The 25,783-nt window shown below is 37.7% G+C and overlaps 1 pseudogene; it reads right to left on the bottom strand.

The window, feature by feature from the left end:
- Window positions 1–7,141: 7,141 nt before the first annotated feature.
- The window catches only part of LOC110202203 (uncharacterized), a 118,969-nt pseudogene continuing 100,327 nt past the window's right edge, over window positions 7,142–25,783 (bottom strand).

Genomic DNA, 25,783 nt, shown 5'->3' with positions numbered 1-25,783 from the left:
TACTGAACTTATAGTTGATTTTTTTTTTGAGAATCTAAGAAAATGTTATTCCCCAGTATGACTCTTACTCAATGACACTGTATGGAATTCTGCCTTTGGAGATTTATTCCTTTTTTATATTAAAAAAAACATAGAGGAGCAAACTAATTCACATTAGGTCATAACTTCATACTGATGACAAAGAAAGGAAATTAAAAGCATAGGAGTTTCTCAACGGAGGAGATAAGAAAAAAAACACAGAAAAGAGAGGAGAATAATACATAAGATAACCTTTCTGAACCTTACAGCTAGGTCTAACTTTAATATCAGTTCACTAGTTCTCTAGTTCAAGGTTTCTAGTGAAGTGGGATAAGATATTTCTTTCCACTGAGCTGGTTGATGCTGTCTGTGTGACCCTCCAGGATGTAAATAATTTATTCCATGGCCTGGTCCAATTTACATCCATTTTCCTGCCTGGGAACTGAGTGCTGCCTGGAAGTTTATAAAGGTGGGGGATAAAATAAAGATAGAAACTTTTCTATTCTGTTTTCTATTGAAAAAGATTCCAGAAAAGTCCAGCCTAAGAGATAAAAGGAAAGCAACAAGATTTGGATTCATAATTAGATCAGATGAGATAGGGAAGGAACTAAGAGCGAATAAGGCTTACCTCCCAGGGTATTTCTATGTAGAACCAGAATTAACAGTATTTTTTTCCTTTTTTGTTATTATTTACCCCTATCCTGTTTAATGCAGCGTCCTTTTTGTGCAAAAACTTTTCAAAGAATCCAGCTGTATTTTCAGATACAAAAGAATGAGGAAAGAAGCTCTGTCCTTCCATGGAGAGCAGGAAACTGACCACCCTGGCAATAGAAAGAAAATGGTGGCAGCTGGGAACCTGAATAAATTGAGAATCTGCATTTTCCAATAACAAAATGATTGTGTGTATGGAGTGTTCTAGGCCTGTCACACAATCTGAGGCTATACACTAGTACAGTTACTACTTTCACATCCAGGCAGTTAGGGGCATGGCACCTCCTTGATTTGGAAGATGTGCATAAAATACTTAGCGGTATTGGGTGATAATTCCTGAACCAAGGTTGATTTGTACACTAGCTAAGGCAACCAAATAATTGGTTCTCTGTTACCATACCCAAATATACAGATTCATGGAGCATTTCACTGGTTTACTAAACATACATGAAATTGTTTTGCTTTTTGTTCTCATCATTCTCTAGATAAAGTTGATTCTCCATTTCTGGTTTCATATTTTATCCTGGTATTTTAGAGATTTCATTTCACAAAGGGGAAAAGACACAAAGAAGTTCAGCCAATTACTATTACTCAAAGAGCAATTCAGTGGCAGGGTTGAAGAATGACTAAATCTGATGTTTTCCAGTCCATTTAGCTCAGATACCTCTCTATATCTACCAGAAAAAGCCATTTTTAACAATCTTTAGACATGTTCCAGCTAATTGTGTGTAAAAAGAAGAGAATTAATATTTTCCTTTCTCTTTGTCTCACATAGTTTTAGAGCCAGAACAAATATTAGAGAATATTTCATCCAATCCTCCTATTTTACAAATAAGAAAACCAAGGCAAAGAGAACTAAAGTGATTTTTCCAAAGTCATAAAACTAGCTATTTGGTAGATGCAAATCTAAGACCCTGAGTCATGGAACAATGGAAAGAGTGATGTGTTGTTGTTGTTTCTAATTCAACATAAGTTTATTGAACCTAACAAGTATTGGCAAATATGGTACAATCTGGAGACTAGATTGATTTTCTACTTGTAGTTATAAATTAAAATAGAAAATGATCTTAAAGCTTTCTAAGACAGTTTCAAAATCTGACATGTTGGAAAAAGGAGAAAATAATATTGATATATATGTTAAGGCTTTGGCATAAATTTTTCAACTTAATTATACAAGCCTTTACTGGTATTATGCTGGAGATGCAAAGAAAGAAATGTCATTTTTCTTGGTTTCAAGGAATTTATAGTCTAATAGTAGGCAAATGGCATGTACTAAAATACAAGTCCAACAGGGGTTGGAGATTGGATGGAACAGAGATATGTTAAGATTAAAAGAGAGTCACAAGAAAGATGCTATGAAAAATTTGAGAAAGAGGAGATCAATTGTAATAGCGGGGTGGTCATTTGCAAAGATTTCATGAAGAATTTGGCACCTTAATTGGAGCCTGAAGGAAAAAGAATAAAAATAGGTAGAGATGGACCTATTTTATTCAAAGCATATTGGAGTGCACGAATAAATGGAAGGAGATAGGAGAATAGGGATAGTGGTTTCCTAGCTTTTCTGGAGCATAGTCTGGAAAGGAATAAAATAACTTCATTCATTAAACATTGATTATGTTCAAGGTTTTATGCTGGGGGCAGGGGGACCTATAAAGTTTAAATAAAACATGATTCCTCTTTTTAAGTCTAGTAAGGATAAAACACAATTACAGACCATTACATGCATTATTATATGATGCTACAACATAAAATTCTGTATGATTTCTTGATGGAAAAACTTTGACCCTCAATTATTTCCTGTGATGACCCAGCTCTTTTTCTTTGTTTAGAGTTTTCCTTACACCTGTAATGCCTGCCATCTTTCCCTTTCTTTTTTTAAAAGTATTATTTATTTATTTTTAACATATATATATATATATATATATATATGTGTGTGTTTTATATATAAAGTTCCAGATTCTCTGCCTGCTTCTATCCCCTCTCCCATCTACTGAGAAGACAAATAACGTGATAACTATTATGCATGTGAAATCATGCAAAACATATTTGCATCTTAGCCTTGTCACAAAAAGAAGAAAATAAAGTGAGAAATAAATTTCATTTTGCACTCAGAGTTCATCAATTCTCTATCTGGAGCTATTTCGTCCAAGAATCATTCTCAATTATCTTGTGTCATTGTATTTATTGATCAGAATAGGTATGTATTTCACAGTCAATTACAATTATATTATTTTTGTTACTGTGCACAATGATCTCCTCATTCTGCTCATTTCACTTTACATTAGCTCATCTAGGACTTCTCATGTTTTTTTCTGAAGCTGTCCCCCTCATCATTTCTTATAGCAAAATACTGTTCCATCACAATCATATGCCATTACTTGTTCAGCCATTCCCAATTGATGAGCATTGCCTCCATTTCCAATCCTTTGTCAGCACAGCAAAAGCTGCAGTTTACAACTTCAACAGCAGTTCATAAGTGTACCTTTCTTCCCTCATCCCCTCCAGCACTGTCATTTCTGGTAGTTGTGAGGTGGTACCCATTTTCTTCAATTTAGCCTTCTCTCTCTCTCTCTCTCTTTTATTCTGTCCCTCCTCTGAGAACTATTTTGCTTGTGATATTTTTTTTAACTTTTGAGTTTTGATTTCTCTCCCTTCTTCATTTCATGTCTCCCACATTGAAAAAGCAAGCAGTTTGATATAGGTTATGTATGTACAGTCATATAAAACATATTTCTGTGTTAATCATGTTGTGAAAGACCAAAAACAAAACATTAAAAATAAAGAAAGTAAAGAAAGAGTGTACTTCAATCTGCATTCAGATTCCATCTTCCCTTTCTGGAGATGGGTAGCATTTTTCATTGTAAGTCTTTCAAAATTGTCTTGGATCATTATCTTGATCAGAGTAACTAAGTTTTTCACAGATAATCATCCTTACTGTATTTCTGTTACTGGGTTTAATATTCTTCTGGTTCTGCTCATTTCATTTTGCGCCAGTTCATGTAAGGCTCTCCAGATGTTTCTGAAACTATTGTGACATATAAAAAGTTTGAGAAACAGTTTCTGAGTAATTAATCATTTTATTAATCACGTTAACAAATGATTAATAAAAGGGATCAGTGGCACTCTCATGGAACCCACTCAATACTCCCTGGAAGAGTGAGCATTCCAGATAGTGTCAATCAACTCTGATTGATTAACAATTAATAAGAATAATACTATTACAGTGAGAGGTGGGTTTATTCTAATGAGGTGCTGGGGGTACCTGACACTTATCACTTGGTCTTGGGAGAGACTTATTTCTTTTCCAGACTGTCTCTATTTAGGGCAACCTAGACAAAAGAGAGTCTATTTCTGCTTCAACCTGGCTGACTAAAACACAATGGATATGATTAGATTAAATTATTTGTAAGGTTTTCTAGTTTGGTGGGGACTCCTACCCTGGATCAAAAAGCATACACCACTGGGATTTGAGCAATATTATCCATCAACAATATCCTTCAGAAACTGAACAACCTAGAAGTTTCTGGACAAAATCTGGTCCTAATTCAATAATTGATTATTAATAAAGGAGAGAAATATTCATTTCTTTCACCATCCTGTTTATGATTTCTTATATCATAATGGTATTCCATCACAATCACATACAACAATTTTTCAGCTATTCACCAATTGATGGACATTCACTCAATTTCCAGTTTTTGACACCACTAAAAGAGCTTCTTTAAACATTTTTGTACATATAGTTCCTTTTCATATGTATGTGTGTATGTATATATATATGTGTGTGTGTATATATGTATATGCATATACACACATATGATATATATTCACTTATATATTTACATTGTATGTATTTCATATATACATATGTATACATATATACACATACACCTACATATACATATCTTTCTATCTATAGATAGATAGATCTATCTAACTACAGTCCTTTGGGCATGGTTCCAAATTGCTCTAAGAATGCTTGAATCAATACACAACTTCACGAACAGTACATCAGTGTCTCAATTTTTCTCAAGCCCCTTCTCCCAACATTTATCATTTTTCTTTTCTGTCAGATTAGTAAATCTGATAGGTATGGGGTGGTAGCTCAGATTTGTTTTAATTTGCATTTCTCTAATCAATAGTGATTTACAACATTTTTTTGTTCTTATGACTATAGAAGGCTTTAATTACTTCATTTGAAAACTGCCTATTTATATCCTCTTACCATTCATCAATTGAGGAACAGCTTTTATTTCTATAAATTTGACCTATTTCTTTATATATTTGAAAAATGGGGTCTTTATTTGAGAAACTTGCTTTATTTTTCCCCACAGTGAGGATTACCATGTATTTCCTTCCATCCTATTTCCCCCCATTTATCCTTCTCTCTCCTTTTACTCTGCCCATTCTCAAAAGTGTTTTGCTTATGACTTTTACCTACTTCAATCTACCCTTCCTTCTATCTGTCCACTGCCCTTTATTTATCCCCTTCCTCTTTTCTTTGCCTATAGGGTAAGACAAATTTCTATACTCAACTAAGTGATTATATTACTTCCTCTTTGAGCCAATTCCAATGAGAGTGAGGTTCAAGCATTCCCTGCCATCTCCCTCATCTTCCCCTCTACTATAAAACCTCTGTTGTGCCTCTTTTATGTCAGATAATTTACCTCATTCTACCTCTCTTTAACCTTTCTCCCAGTGTGTTCCTCTTTCCCAATCCTTAATTTAACTAAATTTTTTTAAAGATAATCATCCTATCATATTAAAATCACAATTATGCCCTCTGTCTATGTATACCCCTTCTAACTGCCCTAATAATGACAAAGTTATTAAGAGTAACAAGTATTTTCTCATGGAGGATTGTAAACAGTTTAAACTTATTAAATCCCTCATGATTTCTTTTTCCTATTTACCTTTTATGTCTCTCTTGAGTCTTGAATTTGGAAGTCAGATTTTCTATTCAGTTATGACCTTTTCATCAGGAATTATTGAAAATTCCCTGTTTCATTGAATGTTCATTTTTTCCCTGGAAGGGTTACACTTAGCTTTGCTGTGTGGGTGGTTCTTATTTGTACTTCTGGCTGTTTTGCCCTTCAGGGTATCATAATCCAAGCCCTCTAATTATTTAATGCAGAAACTGTTAAGTCTTGAGTAATACTGACTGTGGTTCTACAGCATTTGAATTGTTTCCTTCTGGCTGCTTGCAATATTTTCTCCCTGACCTGGCAGTTCTGGAATTTGGCTCTAATATTTCTGGGAGTTTTCATTTGGGGATCTCTTTTAGGAGGTTATTGGTTGATTCTTTCCATATCTATTTTGCCTTCTGGTTGTAGAATATCTGGGTAATTTTCCTAGATTGTTTCTTTTTTCTTTTTCTTTTTCTTTTTGCTTTTTTTTTAGGCAATTGGGGTTAAGTGACTTGCCCAGGGTCACACAGCTAGTAAGTGTCAAGTGTTTGGTCTGAGGCCAGAACTGATCTCAGGTCCTCCTGACTTCAGGGCCGGTGCTCACTGCCCCACCTAGCTGCCCCCCTAGATTATTTCTTGAAAGATGATATCTAAGCCCCCCTTTTTTTTGGATGCTGCAATAATTCTTAAATTATCTCTCCTGGATCTATTTTCCAGGTCAGTTGTTTTTCCAAAGAGTTATTTCACATTTTCTTCTTTTTTTTTTCTTTTGATTTTGTTTTATTATTTCTCAACATGTCATAAAGTCATTAGCTTCCACTTGCTTGCTAAATTCTAATTTTTAAGGATTTATTTTCTTTATTAGGCTTTTGTATCTCCTTTTCCATTTTGCAAATTCTACTTTTTAAAGAGTTTTCTTTTTTCAATCAGTGAAGTTTTGTTTGTTTGTTTGTTTATTTGTTTGTTTTTAGGCAATTGGGGTTAAGTGACTTGCCCAGGTCACACAACAAGTATGTGTCAAGTGTTTGGTCTGAGTCTGGATCTGAAATCAGGTCCTCGTGACTTCAGAGCCAGTGCTCTATCCACTGCACCACTAGCTGCCCCTTCAGTGAAGTTTTGTACCTTCTTTTTTTCCATTTTTCCATATTTTTCATCCCCAAGGAATTTATTTCTTCCTATAATGGACACCATGGGCAGCAACCCCAGCTTGGATCATGCTGTGCAGTTAGATATCTCTAAGCACCTTAGAGGAGGAGGAAGAGGAAATGGGGAGGGGGATGGGCTCTTTCCTAGGGCAAGGAGGTTCGGGACTCAACTCAAGCACAACAGGCAAGGAGGAGATGAATCTTTGTGGAGAAGGCAGGGCAGGTTCCAGTTAAAGGGCCAGGGACTCCTTAGGGTGAGGGAGAGCAGCTCAGTCTAGAGTGATGGACTCCTATCTCCTATGGATTCCACTTCCTGCTTCTCAGGTTTGCAGAGGTCAGCAACCTGCTCCTATCTAATCCTTACTCTGGGTCTGAGCAGCCTCCTGGGCCCTTCATCTGACCAGGTGAAAGGTGAGCCAGTACATGAAGAGGGGCTGGGCAGCCCACAATGGCCAACGTCAGGTACATGCGAAGCTGGTTCCACCATCCTCAGACCAGGATGCCTTCACCTGCCATTTTGGATAGGATTTTCAATCAAAGGGTCTTGATCATGAAGATGAAGATGGCCACACAACATCAGCTGAGCACCAGGTAGTAGCCAGTCCTCCCAAAGAGCAGGCCAGTCATGACCTAACCAATCATCCCTATACACTTTTACCCTGAGAAGGCCAGCAGGTTGATGGTGGTGAGATCTGTGTTGACAGTGACCACATAAAGGCTCAGAAGAATGGCCAGCACGTCCACTGTGAGCCAGTGCAGAGCTGAGCTAGTCTGCAGACACAGGAAGTCAGGGGAGAACCTGTCCTGCGTCCCCAGCACTAGGCCAGCAACCTGGATGTATGTGATGAAAGCCATAGCTAAAATGTAGAGATCTGGCGTGTTGATGTAGAACCTTAGGGCCACCAGCATGTCCTGCTGGTACTGCACCTCCCAATCCTGGTGCAGATAGGGAAACACCAAGAGCCCCAGTTTCTTCCCCACATGCAGTGTCCACATCAAAGTTATACTTAAGCTTGGTGACAGGAATGAAGCAATCAATATTCCTGTCCACCAGCTCCTTGCCATGGGCAGCTAGGCTGCTCCCGTAGACTACCAGGAGACTACTCTCCTCTTCATAGAGTGCCAGGCACTTCCTGCACACTGTGCGACCACTGGATATGCTGCATCCTGGACCAGAACAGCCAACCCAGCCTCGATGGGTGCCACAAAGGCTCCACTTCTGCTTTTTAAGGAGAGCTTCTCATCAGTGTATTTTTGTAGATATTTTTCCATTTAGGCAATTTTGCTTCTCAAGGCATTCTTCTTCTCATTGGATTTTTGGTGCTTCTTTTACCATTTGGCCTAGTCTATTTTTTAAGGTGTTATTTTCTTTAATATTTCTTGTGCCCCCTTTGCCAAGCTGTTGACTCTTTTTTCGTGATTTTCTTGCATCACTCTCATTTCTCTTCCTATTTTTTCCTCTACCTTTCTTACTTGATTTTAAAAATCCTTTCAGACCTCTTCCATGGCCTGAGACCAATTCATATTTTTCTGTCTTTTGATGCAGCAGTTTTGACTTAGTTGTCTTCTTCTGAATTTGTGTTTTCATCTTCCCTGTTATCATAATAACCTTCTATAGTCAAGATCATTTTTTATGCTGTTTGATCATTTTTCCAGCATTTTTCTTGACATCTAACTTTATGCTAAAATGGAACTGTTTCCAGAATGTAAAGGGTACTGTTCCAAGCTTCAAATTTTTTGTGCAACTGTTTTCAGAGATAATTCTGGAGACCTCTAAATTTTTGTTTCTTCCAAGATGATATGACTTAGGGAGAGACGTGTTTACTACTGGCCTGTGTTCTTGTCTATAAGCAACCACAACACTCTCTTGCACCCTGCAAGTATGACCAGGGTCCCCACTCCTCTGTGGCTTCAAGCTTTGCTCTGCTACGGTTCCTCCTCACCCTAGGACTGGGACAGAGATCTTTGACTTAGTCCAAATATTAGCACTGAAACAGAGTCCTTCCCTTGCTGCCAGCTGTGTAAGTAAGGAAGAAAAATGTTATTTGGATTTGCTTCTACAGTAAGACACACTCCTAGAGAGAGAAGTGAAGGTAGCTTTAATAAAGATTATAATATAGGTATAGAAAAGGTAGATTTGCAGCAACATACAATTAGCAATACAACTGTAGTCAGGCTAAGAATACAAAGATCAGCAATAGTATAAGAAAACATCACCAATTCAGGGAAGCACCAACACCTGAAGTCCAAGCTGGGGATTCCCGGGTTACAGCTTTCAGGGTCTCAATTGGGAAAGTCCCAGGCACAGCGTCCTCTCCATGGGTGAGAATCCAAAGATGGCTTTCCCAATTAGGATTTAAATAAGGCCTCTAACAAAGAAGGCCCCGTGCCAGAGGTGTCCATGATTCTAGTAGATGTTTTTACTTGGTCCAGGAACTGGCCAAGGTACTGGAGCAAGCAAAACATCTTAGAACATTAATTGACTTGATATGTTCTGATGAATTGTCCAGGTTCCCAGAGCACATCTGAGAACTGGCTAAATTCTCAGGTCAACATAGATAACACACTCTGGCTTATAGCCCAATGTTTAGAGTTGTACAGGGGACATGGAAGATCTTTCCTTATAAGATTTATCAATCACCAGCAAAGGAAACCCCGTAATCTCCTTCTGATTAGTTGTTTCACCCCCTTACCATTTGTGATGTAAGAGAACTGCAAGCCATCACTGCCACCACTGATTCAGTCACCCCTATGTCCTGCTGCTAGTTTGCTGGGGCACAGCCTGTGCTGAACTTTGCTCACTCTCACCCTGGTACAATAGACATTTCCAGCTGACTTTCTAAGTTGCTTATGCTGGAAAATTGCTTCACTCTATGTTTTTATGGGTTCTGCCACTCCAGAATTTGTTTTGAGGAATTATTTAAAGTTGTTTAGAGAGATTTTAGGGAGAGCTCAAATGAATCGCTGGCTTTTCCCCATCATCTTGTCTCCCTCCTCCCAACAGTGAATTTTTGTGCCTCTTTTGTCATTAGATTAATTCTGTTTTTAAGGATTTTTTAACAATATTTTTCTGACTCTTTTACCAAGCTGTTAGTTTGATTTTCTTAATTTTGTTGCATCATTCTAATTTCCTTTCCCATTTTTTTCCTCTGCTACTCTTATCTCTTTCTTGAACTGTACCAGAAATTCTTGTTGAGCTTATGTCAAATTAACATGTTTTTTTTCCCTATGATCCTTTGTTTATAGCTATTTTAAGATTGTTTTCTTCTGAGTCTGTGTCTTGGTTTTCTCTAACATCATAGTAGATTTCTATCTTCAAGTTCTATTTTTGTATGGTTGCTCATCTTTTCCAGTTTACTTCTTGATTTTGACCTGGATTTTAAAATTGGTCTCTGATCACTTTGGGGTTGGGAGGCAATATCTCAAGCTTCAGGATTTTTCATGTTGCTGTTTCCAGAGCTAGTCCTTGGGCTCTGTAAGCATTTGGATTCCTCCAAGGTTGTGAGATCCAGGAAGAGTTGTGTTCTTGCTCTCTGGGTCCATATTCTGGTCTTCACCCAAGAAAGGCACTGCTTCCCTGAAGTCACAAGCACTAGTGATCCTCTGAGTCCTGGAACTGTGATCAGATCACCTGTTTCCCTGCAGGCACAAGTGCTGAAATCTTCTCTGCCTTGGAACTATATCCATGGCCCTTGCTTCTTTATGACTGACTAGAAGTATGCCTCTTCATCCTGGAACTGTGACCCAGAACTATGTATGTGCAATAGAGTGGCCAAAGTGTACCAGACTCTGCACCAAGTGCCAGCAAAGGGTCACCTATAATCTTTTTCTTACCAGTTGTTCAAACCCCTTACTATTTCTGGGCTCAGGGCTCCCAAACCTGCAGCTGTTATGGCCTCTAAATCCTACAGCTGGTGTTCCACAGTGAGGTTCTGGGCTGGTTCCCATTCTGGTGTCACAGATCTTGTCTGCCCTCCTCCTCAGCTATCTTAGGCTGGAAAAAAAAAGTATTATCCTGACCTTTTGTTGGTTCTTCTACTCTACAATTTGATTTTTGGGCATTATATAAGTTTTTTGAAGGAGAATGTCTTAATTCCTCCATCTTGGCTCTGTCCGCAACAGCGGTGTTTTTAATGCGGTGGCTTGGGCTTTATTCTTGACTCTATCATGTACTACTTGGGTGACTTAGGATAAGTCACATAAATTCTCAAGACCTAATTTTTCCTCATATGTAATAAGAGAGACTGGTACTAGTTGACCTCTGAGATACCTTCTACCTACAAATCTATGATCTAATGATTCCTATTTAACTGCATTTTTTTTTCTGTTCACCTTATTGTCTTTGCTCTACAGGTTTCTAATTGATTACATTAGGGTGAAGTAGGAAACATAACTTGATAGTAGACTATTTAACAAGAAGCACAACTCTTGGCTTCTGTTTTACTCAGCTCACACAGAATGTGGTTGGCACTTGCTTTGCCAGCTTCTACTACCATATCATTGTGAATGAGTTCAGCTATCCATTCCCAGTTCATCTGTCTGCAATGAAACTAACTCCCATCTAACTTCTATAGGGATTTCAGAACTGTGAAAACTTCACCAGGGAGATTTCCCCCCCTCTGTATTGGTACAGTTGTGTTCTTCAGGGTTTGATTTGCCCCTATCTAATTATTCAGACCTGCTTTCTAACTCCATCATGCAGTGAAATCCTGGATCTGTCAAAAATGAGATCTCTGTTAATTAATAAAAGCACAAACCAATGACAAACATCTACTTTCAGAGCAGTAACTCACACTAGACAAAGATCAAGCTCTTGACTCCTTTCATCAATATTTGATTTCTACAGCCTGTAAAAGACTCGTGAAGTAGTCTATGTACCTACTATCTATCATTACCTATTTATCTATCTACTCTATTCACCTATCCATCCATCCATCCATCTATCTATCTAGAGAGCTGACAGAGTGGATAGAATGCTGTACCCAGAGTTAGTAAGACCTGAGTTCAAATCTGGCCTCAGGCACTTACCAGATGTGTGACTCTATAAATGTGTCCCATCTGTAAAATGGGAATAATAATAGCACTGCTTCCCAGGGTTGTTGTGAGCATCAAATGAGATAATAATTGTCAAGCACTTAGCATAGTATCTGGCCCACATTAATGGCCACATAAATGTTAGCCATTGTTAGCTATCTATCTGTCATGTAGCTCTAGTTTTTTGTTCATTCATTCATTCATTTATTCATTCATTTGATCATTCATTCACTCATGTTTCTTTAATCTAATAATGATTCTTTTTGTACCTAATAGAGTTATTCTCTGTTGTTTCATCAGAGATTTATTATTTGGGGCACAGTGACAGAAATTTAAAGGGTGCTGATAGTTTCTTTTATGTTGTTCTTTCAACACAGTAACTACTGAGGTTAACACCTAATTAGCAAAAATAATGCTGAGTGAAAATAATAAGCTAATTTTGCCTAAGCATGGGACCTAGAAAACAGCTGAGAAAATATGTTTCCCTTCATCCTTTGAAAAGGTAGAGGCCTACAGGTTTCGAATATTACTTATACTTCTAGACATGAGTGATGTGTTTACTGGATTTGCAGAACTGCTTTTTTCCCCTTTCTGAAAAAAAAATCTTTGTGACAAGGGATCTTTTTTTTTTCTGGGTAGGGGAGGAGGAAAAGATAGATTTAGAAGTGAAATTGATTTAAAAACAAAAGATATCAAGAAGTATGGTTTTTTTTAAGGAAACTGGCCAACTTCCTTCCCTTCAACTTCCCTGTCCAGTCCACCCCACCCCCACCCCCAGATGCTCTTTCTAGCAATGGCAGGCTCACTGTTGGTGGAGACTAGTGCATTATGTCTCTGACTCCTGCTGAATTTAAGGTCTAATTTTGTCTTCAGAAGTTAGTTTCAGGGAATGGCTCATGTTGATTAGCCCAGACATCTAAATTGTTAGTTATGACTTTTCCTCATCAGTATAAGGATGTTCTTGAAAGCTAGATAAGCAGAGTAAAAGACCTAACCTAACTGGTCCTATCAAGCTAGAAAGCTTTCAAATGTGAACTTCATGAAGGACTGTCACTAAAAAAAAAAAAAAAAGATCATCCTATCTAATTTCAAAGAGACACAAGCAGAAGACATACTGGCATAGGGTAGTAACCCCAGCTACTGGGGAGGCTTAAGTTGGTGGATAGCTCGAGCTTGGAAGTTCAGAGCTAAGTTGATCAGACGTCTGCAATGTCTGGTTTCAATATGATAAGCAAGGAAAATGAAAGGTCTCAACTTGCAAAAGGAAGGAACAACTAGCCCGAATTCTGGTGCAGAGGAGGAGGAGAAGTAGGAGTAGGGACAGAGGAAGGGTCCATGATGACTTTTGTATTAGCTACATCAATGCATGAAGATGGTTTTCTAGCACATAAATGTGTTGTAATCTGTATGAATGGAAGGATTACCCAAATATATGAAATAAGTTAGACATATCAAGGTGTGGTACGTGTAAAGATTACTTCTCTTTCCAGACATTTCTTCAGTTTCACTTGACCCTGGGATAACAACAACAACAAATAGCACATTGTACCTACTATGTGCCCAGCACAGTGCTAAGTATTTTACAAATATTATCTCATTTGACCTTCACAACAATTATTATCTGAATTTTACTGTCAGGGAAACAGAAGCAAACAGAAGTTAAATGACTTGCCCAGGGTTACTCAGCTATTGGGTACCTGAGGCCTTATTTAAATTCAGGTCTTCCTGACTCTAGTCCCAGCAGTCTCTCAACTGTGATACCTAGATGCCTGGAGTTTATTCTATGTCTAAGATAACTTATTATATAAATCTTAAACTTTCCCTGTATCTTAAGTCACTCCATTCTGCCCACCCCCAACAAATGCATAAGTATTTTCACCAGTGATTTATGAAATGCTATTTTAATTAAAAAACATTTATTTTTCTCTCCCTCCCACCTTTGTCCTGGGAAAAAAGAAAAGAAAAATACAACCCTTGTAATAAACATTCATAGCCGTCCCTGAAGCCAAACTGAACACCTCTTGGATGTTAAACATTCCAACTCCAGTTTATGCTAAGTTTAAACTCCATTTCCCTTTCACTAAACAAGAATACATTAAAAAAAAAAAGCTGCCCCCAAATTTTTTAAATGTTTATGTGAGGGTGGGACAAGGGGATTACAAAGAGTAATTTAAATTAAGGTATTGAGGAAATACCCAAATTTCAGTTGTCTTGCTATAGTGAATACTTTGAAAAATGGGTATTTAATATTCATAAATAAATTGTTTTTCTATTGATTTGAGACTTTAAAGAATGACTCTCTTTATCCTGACATCTTTCTACTTCAACCTCTTATTCCTACTCATTAACTCTCATGTATTGCTCCAAGCCCAAAAACTTCTGGCCCTTTGGCTTCTAAAGCATTTGCAAATATGAGATTAAGGAATCTTAATGTCAGGAAGATACAGGTGGTGATTTACTTCTTTTTTTTCATTATCATGAAAATTTTTCTTCTCTATCATAAATGCAGTAGACTGCCACATGAAACGCAAGGAATGTTATTGCTGTAGCAACAAAGGGAATAGACCAACTTAATACATTTTATCATTTTATAGGTAGGAAACTAAAGCAAATAAATACTATACATCATAAAAAGAACCATATTTTTAAAAAGCAAAATAGAGAGATACTAATAAAACTGAAAGTTTTCTCTCTCTTTCTCTCTCTCTCTCTCTCTCTCTCTCTCTCTCTCTCTCTCTCTCTCTCTCTCTCTCTCTCTCTCTCTCCCTGTGTCTCTTGCTTAGAAAGAATAAGGAGGCAATGAAACCAAGGGGGATGGCATTCTAAGCTCTAAAAATCATGTTTAGTTATCTTAGCCTGGGCTTTCAGATTGGCCTTCTAATGTCAGCCAACAAACTTGCTTATAAGGGGAGTGAGAGATAGTCTGAAGGGCTTGGAAGGTATTGTCAGCCTGTCAAAGGAGAGGCTGTCTCAGGAAATGAAGAAGCACATCTTTATTGCTGAAGGTCTGCAGCTATTGCTGGGCCACTGTATCTCAGCTTGTGGAATCTGACAGTATGTTTTAGAAAGCCTTCCTTATTGTTTCACTGTGTGACTTCTGCTATTAGGGATGCCAAGCAATTCCAGGTAGGAATTCCCTTCCTAGCTTCAGATTAGCAAGTGAAAAATTATATCTGTGGACTTGACCTACTGGTGCTGCCTCCTTTCTGGAGTGAACTTCCCACTGAAATAACATTATGACACATAAGAGGTGCACTGGCTTCCATATGGAATGCAGCAAAAACCATCAAACTCATTTGATTTAGGACTGAGTACCCAGATTGCTATGGAGATTTCAAAAGAACGAGGTCAAGGTGTTTGGTTTGAAGTTATCCAGCCTTTCCATTTCTTCTGCTGAAGATTTTTGACTTAGAGATGTCTTTAATGTTAGGGCACCTATGGGATTCCACTCATAAAAGAAAGACACAGATGTTTCTTTTAATGTGTAGAATACAGCTTTGACCTGAAAACTCAACATATTCTGCATATGTTTAAAACATGATGTGAATAGGCTTTTTCTTTGGCTTTGTGCTCTTTTTAAACATTCCAGAGCATGCCACTCAATGCTTTGTATTAATGATTTTCAGAAGAGACTGCATGATTAAATAACAAAATGGATTCATGTGTTGCTCATGACCTGAGACCCTCTAGGGGATTAAAGGAAAAGAATGCAGTTGAAATAAGCCAAGAGGGAGAAATATGGCCCCCTGAGGGAAAACATGGCATGTGCTACATGCGACCAAACCAAAGTGAGCTAAGATCTCATGCTGAGTAGGGATTTCTTTCATCCTTTCATTAATGGAAAATATTTGGGCCCTTCCTTCATCAGCAATATTACTGTTCATCAATTGGATGTATCTTGTGCAGTGTAATGGAAAAAAGCCCTGAGTTTGGAAGTCAAGAGATCTGTATTTAAGACAAATACTTCATTTAGAACTAAGAAAAGTTAGAGATCAAAGAAGATTGCCAAGGGCAGTCTTCTTTGCTTTATAAATAAGCAAACTATGGTTAAGAGAAGTCCAGTTATTTGTTCAGTCTGTCACATGGCTATTAAGTGCAATTTTTAAACTGAAAAATCACCCCAAACTTTCTAATTTTCAATCTAATCGTCACTGCACTATGAAACACTATGCTTGTTATTAGTGAGATTTGTGGTAAATCATTTAGCTTGCCTGCCTCAATATCTTCATCTGTAAAATAAATGGGTTTGAAATATATTCTAAAATCTCTTTTAGCTCTGTTAGTAATGGAGGATTAATGATAGGCATCATGGAATAATATACACTGAGTAGGCCCAGGGGTGAAATGATCTGGATTCAAGTTCTATCCCAAACAGATACCGGTTATAAGGATGAGTTGAGCATGTGTATTAAAATCATATCTTGTTATGGTCCCCCTCCGCCCTTCCCATCATTCTACCAGTTAGTATAGTAAGTATGTATGTAAGTAGCCAGTATAAGGTAATAGGAAATAGGAAATAGGAATTGAGAGTGTGATGGGAACATAGGGCACACTGCCAAAAACTGCCTCCTAAGTTACTTAAGGCCACATCTAGAGTTGCTGTTGTTGTTCAGTCATTTTAATCATGTTTGACTCTCTTCATGACCCCATTTTGGGTTCTCTTGACAAAAATATTGGAGTGGTCTGTCATTTCCCTCTCCAGGTTTTTTTTGTTTTGCTTTGTTTTGTTTTGTTTTAACAGATGAGGAAACTGAGGCAATCAGAGTTAGGTGACTCTCCAAGAGTCACACAGCTAGCAAGGGTCTGAGGCAGGTTTGAACTCAGGATGAGTCTTCCTAATTCCAAGTCCAGAACTCTATCCACTACCCAACCCAGCTGCTCCACATCCAGACACTATGTGTGGAAATTATGAGAAGCCACTTAGGCACTAATAACAGGCCCTGCTTCTGTGAATTGTAGATAAGCTTCCAACAAGGAGTAAAACTAATGAAATGTTATGCTAATTAGTGCACCCTAAGCTAGTACTGATAACATTGAGATGATATTGATATGCTGATGAGTTAACTCTAAAGCTGTATGTATGAACTAGGTCATGACCCCTCAGCAGAAGCCTATAAGAATGGGATGAAAAACCCTATCCCTTGAGCACTCCCAACTTCATCTAGAATTACATAAGGGACTCTGTACCTCTCTCTCTTTCTGGTTTCTTTCTCTTGCTGTCTGCCTCCCTCACCCACCCTATTCCCTGGCCAACCATTTGCTGTCTGCTTCTGTATTCTCTGTGCCTTATTAAAGTGTGATTGATGCATCAATTCCCATCTTGTTGCTAGCATGATCTTTTCTGGTGAGTATCCAAAAAACCCAATTCGTTCTCCCTGATCCAAACAGGAACTCCTTTGGGTTCCCTTTCCCTAAAGCATAAACCTGGCACCTGGTCTGGGACTTCACATCTAACATGGGTGACCTTGGAACCACGAACCCACTGGTAGAAAGCAGTGGATGGAAAAAAAAGAACCACATTACCTGCCCCTAAAAAGGCCTCCCCTCATTGTTGACTTTTAACCAAAAACCCATGTATATGTTTTTTTTAAATTTTATTACTAGTTTAATATTTATAAGCAGAAGGTCATTGAACAAGTTTGTCTCTTTTGTTAAATCTTGCAAGGAATTTTAAATAATGTTGATATATGGATTGGAGGTACCTTTTTGAAAGAGACATTAAAGCTGTGTTTTACTTTACAAAGTCATTTAAAAATAATCAAGAAACGATAAGGCTAGTGTATACTTGTATAGTCTATATTTTTAATCAATTGTATGATGGTAAAGACATATCCTACTATGTAATATTATTGTAAATGAATATCTGTTTCCTACTGATATTCTCATCAATGATGCCTTCAGTGTGTGAATAGATGATTCTAATAAAAATTCTAATTAGATGGGATATTAGTCACATAGGTTGGAATTTGGTGATGTTCTCTTATTTGTTTTTTATTGATGTTCAAAATTCTGAGATTCCCCCCTCCCATGTCTTTGTTTATTTTTTATCTTTTAAATAACTTCTGAATCAGTCCCTTACCTTAACACTCATAATTGTGTCCTATCTAGCTCGGATTTCCTTTTTTTATATTTCCACTAAGCTAGGTGTTTTCCCTCTATTTTCTCCCTTTAGTGCCATTTTTACCTCCTCTAGAAACATAGCTGGAACTGTAATGATAAATCCAAATGTGGTGACTGCCAACCAACAAAATTTAATCTAAGAAAGACAGACAAATTAGGTTGTCTGTGCATTTATTTTCTCTTAAACTGGCTTGCATGCATGTGGAGCTACAGGCAAAAGTTTGAACTCTCCTTGGAGTTGGGGTAAACCTTTCTCACAGAGATGAGGTCATTGTACGGAAATACCCCTTCTATTAGATCACCACTCCCAATCTGGTCCTTCTAGATGAAAGAAATCTGTCTCCACCCAAGCTTGAGTAGATCGAATTCTCTTCAATTTTGGTAGGCACTCATAAAGGAGTGTGGCATTATCTGTAATACTTCTTTTGAATGACAGTGTGGTTCCGCAAACACTTCAAGGATCTCAAGTATATCCAGCTTGAGGGAATCTTGAAGGTCTCAGGTATGTCCAGCTTGAGCATTGGTCAGTCTGGCTCTTGATTAGATGCTTCTGTTTCTTTGATCAGTTCTGCTTCCTCTAGATAGTAAGGAAGTTCAAGCAAATCAAGGTTGTTAGTAAGGTCATCAACATTCTTTCTTCACAATTTTCATAACTTTTACATGAGTATACTGTCATTAATGGTGAAGACAGTTTATTACTAAATAAAACAACAAAAAAATTTTGCATTTCTTTTCCCTTTTTCTTCTGTTTGTTATCTTTCCATTTTCAGGCTTAAATGCTCTCAAGATAGCTGCTGAATTCTCTCTCACTAAATTTTATTTAAAGTTTATTTTCTCTGCATTACAGGGCAATACTGCTTATAATATTCTGTCTTTCTTCTCCATACAAGTTTATATGTGAGTATATTATAGACTCCTGTTGCCATTGGCTGTCACCCCTCTCCACCTGACAAATTAGTCAAGTACTTGTTGACTAAGACACTTTTGAACTTTTTGTAGTGTGTTTGTTATGACAATTGATTTACTTTAATTAATATATATATATATATAATATAAAAATATATAATATTCCTGTGGTTTGTATCTATAATACCATCTACATCTTTTTTTCCATTCTTTTTTTATGTCATTAAGTCATACTGTGTCTTTTTTTTCTCATTGTTTTTCTTCTAGCTTCTTGCAGATTTTGAGCTTAACTCTTAATGAGTCTGATGGTAATGGAACATGCTGCTGATTTAGTTTGGTTGGCACATATATCGCAGAAAGAGGGTAATTTGAAATAAGGCTAAAAAGGTATTGAAGCAGGCTAGGCCTGTACAAGTGGGTTAGGACCTGAGATCTGAGACTGTAGCAAAATGACAGACTCGTCGACCACGTAACAGTTAATAAAATGAAATTCACGTACCTGTAGCAAGAGAAAAATATTCACTTAAGTACAATTTTCCCGCTTCTGGTTTGCCCATGATAGTCCAGTGGTTAGAAGCCTTAGGGAGTAGTTGGGACCTTTTTTTCCTGGCACTTTACAACCATGAAAGTACATCAGTGATGTAAGCCTTTAGTCTCTAAGCTAATTAAGTTTCAAGGATGTTAATGATTTCTTTTAAGAAAAAATAATTCCTAGTCCAAATGCAGGTAGACTCTTATAGATATTCCTTCCATTACTGGTAGGTTGGAGACAAAGAGTGGAAGGTTTTGAAGTCCATAGTGAGGAATGTATACTTTGTTTATCTAGATATAAAAGCATTTTTGTTTTTGTTGCTGCTGCTGTTGCTGTGGCTGGGTGACTGGATTTGAAACATTGGAAAAGACAAAGAGGAGAGGAAATGGGCTGTAGGTGAGGAGATTGTTTAGCAAGGTTTTCTGTAGCCTGGAGGAGAAGTGATAAGAATATGACTAGGGGGGTGATGGTGGGAGTTGGCAGTGGAAAAGATGGGAGAAACGCCAGAGATATCATGGGGAAAGAATCAATAGGGGTAAGTAACTGAATGAGTGGGTATAGGAGAGAGGATAGAAAAGTCAGGGAACTCACAGGTTTCTAGCTTGGGTGATTGTGGAAGGATAGTAATTCTGCTCTCAGAGACAGAAATATAAGGAAAAGACAAGATTTTAGAGAAGGGAAGATGATGAGGATTTCAGCTTTGATATGTGAAGTTTGAAGGCTTATCAGGATATCCAGATAGAGATACCATTTGAAATATGAACTGTGATAGAACTGGAAGAGAAAGGTTAGGATGATGAAGCAAAGAACATATGTAGCCAGGAAGATACAAGCAAAGGTGGAAGGCAGGGGCCAAGGGAAAGGGAGACCGAAAGACAGGCAGATAGGCAGACAAAGAATCAGCAAAGAAGCTATCAAATAGATTGGATTAGCATCAGAAGAACAACATTTTGAAGAAGCCAAGCCAAGATAAAATAATAAAGAGAGGTGGACAGCAAGATTAAATGCTGCAAAGATGTCAAGGAAGGTGAAGACTAAAAGAAATCAATGATTTTTATTATGATCATTAGTAAACTTATAGGAGGGCAGGTAGGTGGTACAGTAGATAGAACATTGGGCCCCAGATATTTATAGCTGTGTGACCCTGGGCAAGTCACTCATCACTAAAAAAAAAAAAAAGAGCTGGAGAAGGAAATGGCAAACCATTCTATTACCTTTGCCAAGAAACCCCCAAACAGGGTCACAAAGAGTTGGACATGACTAAAAAGTCTCAACAACAACAACAACAATCTTAGAGGATGATAGCATTGATTCTGGAAGCAAATATCTTTACAGAAAGGAACTGAGAAATATAGAGCTGAAGTGGCTTACATAAGGCAAGACTCATACTAAGTAACACAGCTATGATTTAGACTGAGGCAACTAGGTGGCACAGTGGATAAAGTGCAGGGTCTGGAGTCAAGAAGGCCTTACCACAAATCCAGCCTTAGGCACTGACTAGGTGTGTGACCTTAGGCAAGTCACTTAACCCTATATGTCTGGGTTTCCTCAACTGTTAAAATGAGCTATAGGAAGAAATGGCAAACCACTCCAGTAACTTTGACAAAACAAATAAACAACAACAACAGGAAACCAAAAGGGGTCACAAAGAATCAGACACAGCTGAAAATGACAAAATAGCAATGACAAAATAGTTCTTCTAGAACTAGTGTTCTTCACTTCACTGACTCTTGGATAAAGGAGTTTTTTGCAAGGTGTTGGGAAAAGACACTATATGTAAAAGCTGGAAGAGTGTAATGCTCAGCAAGTGGAAGAATGACTTATAGAGTCCTCTTTTTAGAATTTTGGGAGTAAGAAAGAAGAAAGAGCCCATCAGACAGTTGCAGAGGTTATAAGGTCAAGGGCAAGATGTTTTGTTATTATTTTTGCTGCTCCTATTGTTATGTAGGACATATCTATGGATTATTTTTACTTTTGTTTTTGTTCATTTATTTTTGTAGACACAAGATACTAGCAGACTGAGGATGTGAGGTTAAAAATGCATTCAATGGGATGATTGATGGAGAGAAGCTAAGATAAATAGTTTTTCACTTTTCTCCTGGTGAATGAATGAGAATTCAGAGATATTTGTATAAATGAAGGAGGTGATTGAAAGAGATCCCTTCAGATGGCCTCAGTCTTCTTAAGAAATTAGGAAGTTTTGGCATTTGCTGAAAGTATAGAGGGAGAGGATGAAAAGAAAAGAAAGCTTGAGATCAGTGCTATGGAGAATGAGATAGAGTCACTAACAGTGAAAAGGATTTTATTTGTGTAGGGAACTTCCAGTAGGAAAATTCCCTCTACCAATGGAAATCAGTACCTGAACTATAATTTATAGGCTTAGATATTTTTCTGGAGCATTAAGAAATCCTAGACTTGCTGAGGTTCATAGGATCTCCAGAGGGAGAACTATAGTCCAAGCCCTCCTGAGTCTGAGATGGCTCTCTATTCATCATGCCATAGTCTGGTCTGCATCAAAACAAAAATATCAGCAACAGCAGCAACAACAACAAAAACAAACGAAACTGTGACTTCTTTAACTTCTCTGTGTCTCTGTTTACTTTCTTGCCAAATGAAAATATTAGTGGCTATTGTGAAGAAAAAGGGAGATAATGGATATGAAAACAATTTGCAAAACTTAAAATAAAAAAAATAATATTCTTCTTCTTCTTATCCTTACCAAAAGTTATTAATTTTCCCTGAAGAGCTCAGGAAGTATGGCCAGATAGTGGAAAGAGCATACAATTTGGCAAGAAATGGCCTATGTTTCACTTTTAACTGTTATTCCCTCAATAGTTCTAGGTAAATTATTTCATATTCCTGGGCCCCAATTTCTTCATCCATGAAACGGAGTGGATGAGGTAGATTAGGTTATGTTTTAGGTCCTTTGAAGACCCAAATCTTATGACTTCAGAATTTCAAGAGATGGTGTAGGGCTTAGGATGCTATACTTGAAGTTAGGAAAATTAAGAGTTCAAATCCTGCCTCCGATACCAGCTCTGTGACCTAGGGCAACTGACTTATACTCAATCAGCCTTAGTTTCCTCATCTGTAAAATGGAGGTAGCAATAGGACTTATCTCTCAGATGTCTTGTGGTGATTAAATAACACATATAGCATTTTGCAAACATTAAATCCCTATGTGAATGCAAGATATTACTCCTTCCTCTACTACCACTTATGACACCTGATGTGAATTCAAGAGAAAAATATCAAAGCCAAATGAGTAAAAGGGTTATTATTGGTAATAGAGAGGGAGGAAGGTTTTCTTCTCTATGGTCCTAAACTTCATATCATTGCTCCCCAGTAGAGACAGAAGGGCTAGTCATAACAGAATTAAAAATAATTATTTATACTTCCTCAGATACAAAAAGTCAGATCCTTACATTCCACTTCCTACTACTCTCCCAAATTCAGAATTCCATAAACATGAAAAGGAAACAAATAAACAAACAAACAAAAAACCTTTTAGTTTAGTAGAAAAGGCCAAGTCTGGAAGGGAAAACCATCTCTAGTCCACTCCAACTTCTGGCATTAAAAAAGGATCAAATTCCTACTTTCTGGAGTAGTCCACATTCTGGAAGAAAGGGTTATTTTATGAATTGTGAAGACTGACATTTGTCAAGGTTTATTCAAAAGTGTTTTAATCACCAAGTCTATTGCCTTTCTCAAACCCTTCAGAAGCATAAGGATTGGCTCTGAAGAAAAGAACGCTTGCCAATAAAAAGGGTCTGCTTTGTAGCCACAAGGTGAGAATGTTGAAGTTTGAAAGAGCCGCCAAACCCAGCCCTGAGCTACCATAAAAATGATTAAAGAATGCAAGAACCAGAATATGTTTCTGATCAAGAAAATGCAGTCCTACAGAATGGGGCTGTCAAACCTGGTACCTCATCCTGGACAGCCACCGCTAAGGAAACACAGTTGTTTTGAATCCAAATAATTAAAGATGAGAGAAAAGTAAGATGAATGAGAGAGGCTACTTCACTTATTCTTCTTTTCTTGAACCTTCCCCTACCAAAATCAAATCAAAACAAAACAATATCTTTATGCAGAGAATCACTTTTGCCCTTAGGAATTAAAAAAGCTGATTGCCTTTGATTCACATGGGATCTTTTAATTATATATATCACTTACTAGTAATCATGCTTGGTATTCCGTGATGCAGAAACAGGGCTGGGAGATTTGCAATGATTTTCAGAGGAGGCATTTCAAGATCCTCTGTTAAGTCCCATCTGCTTTCACTTACTTCACTGGGGCCCTTCTCTCTTTGGTTTATTGGACCCTCCTCTCCACAATATTTTGCTAGCAACAACCTGCCACAAGATTTGATGCTTTGGGTATCGTATCTCTGGGAAACTCATGAGAGATATTTATATAAATTCAAAGCAGCCTTTCTGACATTGATTCTGACAGATTAAGGAGGAGGGTACAATTTGTAGTTCTGGGACTAGTTTTCCTCAGACTTGTCAGTTATGTAGGGTTACTCTGATACTTTTTTTTTTTGCTAACCTTGTGATAACTTGGGTTCTAGTTCCCAGGGAAGAAGCTCTGTTTGGTTGAGAAAGACAAAAAATAATTACATTACAGCCTTAAGTTAGCACCAGAATAGCCCTGGGAAATGACACTTCACTAGCATTGTGCTGCAGTGAGGGTTGTATTTCAGAAAATGAGATCATAGCTAGGCATGGCCACTAAATATGTCATAGACATGCTTATGAGAGTGGAGTTGTTAACTCCAATATCCCGGTCAAATTTAGCCCTTGTATTCCTGTAACATGTTATGGGAATAGCAGAAAAAATAATAGGTCCACCTTACCTAAAACACAAGTCTTTTGCCTCAGGCAGTTACACAAAAACAAAGTGCCTGGCAGAGGACATTCATACCCTCCCACCTCTACTCACAAACATTGTTATTCATATACAATATAGGTCATACTCACTAAAGACATGGGAGTCATACTAGGGAGGATGCACAATTTCACTTAGATGGGTACGCCTTCTGATAGGAACTTTATGTGATTTTCACATTATATGCATTTTTCCCATAAATCTCCATTAGATCCTAGCTACCTTCAAAGCAGAGCCCAGGTGGAACCTCATATAAAAGGCCTCTTTTGATTTCCCTATGTCCCCCAGCTGTTAGCACTATTTTTTTTTTCCTTTTTGAAATTACTTTGTATTACTTTGAATGTGCTTTTGACTTACTTGTGTGCTTGGAAGCACCATCCTACAGTGGAAAGAATGCTGGATCTGGCAACAGATCATCTGAGTTCAAATCCCAGTTTTGTTCCTTATTGTAGGTGTTGCCTTGGGAAAGTCACTTAGTCTGGGCTTTAGTTTTCTCTTCTATAAAACAAGGCAGTTAGATTGGATGACCTCTAAAGGCTATGAATCTATCATTCTATGTATTATCTCCCCTTCTGCCTAGAACATAAGTAAAAGCATGGGACTTGAAGAAAAGGATATGTGGGATTAAATGCTACATCATATATTTACTAACTATGTGACCCTGGGCAAGTCATTTAACCTCTATCTGCCTTTGCTTCTAAATGTGTTAAATAGATATAATAATAGCAAACCCTCACAGAGTTGTTGTGAGGCTAAAATGAGATAACGTATACAGTGCTCTTACAAAATTTAAAGTGCTACATAACAGCATATAAATTCTTGTTGATTTTGTTGTTGCTGTTGTTCTTCTTCTCCTCCTCCTCCTCCTCTTCCTCCTCTCCTCTTCCTCCTCCTCCTCCTTCTCTTCCTCCTCTCCTCTTCCTCCTCTCCTCTTCCTCCTCCTCCTCCTCTTCCTCTTCTCCTCCTCCTCCTCCTCTTCCTCTTCTCCTCCTCCTCCTCCTCCTCCTCCTCTTCCTCTTCTCCTCTTCCTCCTCCTCCTCCTCCAATCACCTGAGACAGTCACTTGAATATGATTAGGTGCATAAAAATAGGTTGAATTAAATGGAATGCAATATAAAATCTACTCAATGCACTAAAGTCCTTTTTCTCTTCATTCTGAGAAATGAGACAGGTAAGTAGTATGGTACATAGAGAACTGGTTCTGGACTGAAGAAGACCTGAGTACAAATCCAGCCTTATACACTTACTAGCTGTAGGACTCTGGGCAAGTGATTTAACTGCTGTCTGCTTCAGTTTGAACTAAAATGGTGATAATAATAGAAACTATTTTGGGGTTGTTTTAAGGATCAAATCAGATATTGTGAAATGCCTAACTTACTGTCTCATGCATAGTAAGTGCTATGTAAATGCTAGCTATTATTTTTCTATCATTATTTTTAGTCTTTCAGGGGTACTAATGCTCCATATGAGCAATATTTCAATATTGTTGTCATTTGACTTAATAAAGAAAAATTCATCTTTGA

Source organism: Phascolarctos cinereus, unplaced genomic scaffold, assembly GCF_003287225.1.
Source record: "Phascolarctos cinereus isolate Bilbo 61053 unplaced genomic scaffold, phaCin_HiC Scaffold_3;HRSCAF=262, whole genome shotgun sequence".
Taxonomy (NCBI): domain Eukaryota; kingdom Metazoa; phylum Chordata; class Mammalia; order Diprotodontia; family Phascolarctidae; genus Phascolarctos; species Phascolarctos cinereus.
This window is presented reverse-complemented; position numbering and strand designations above follow the sequence as displayed.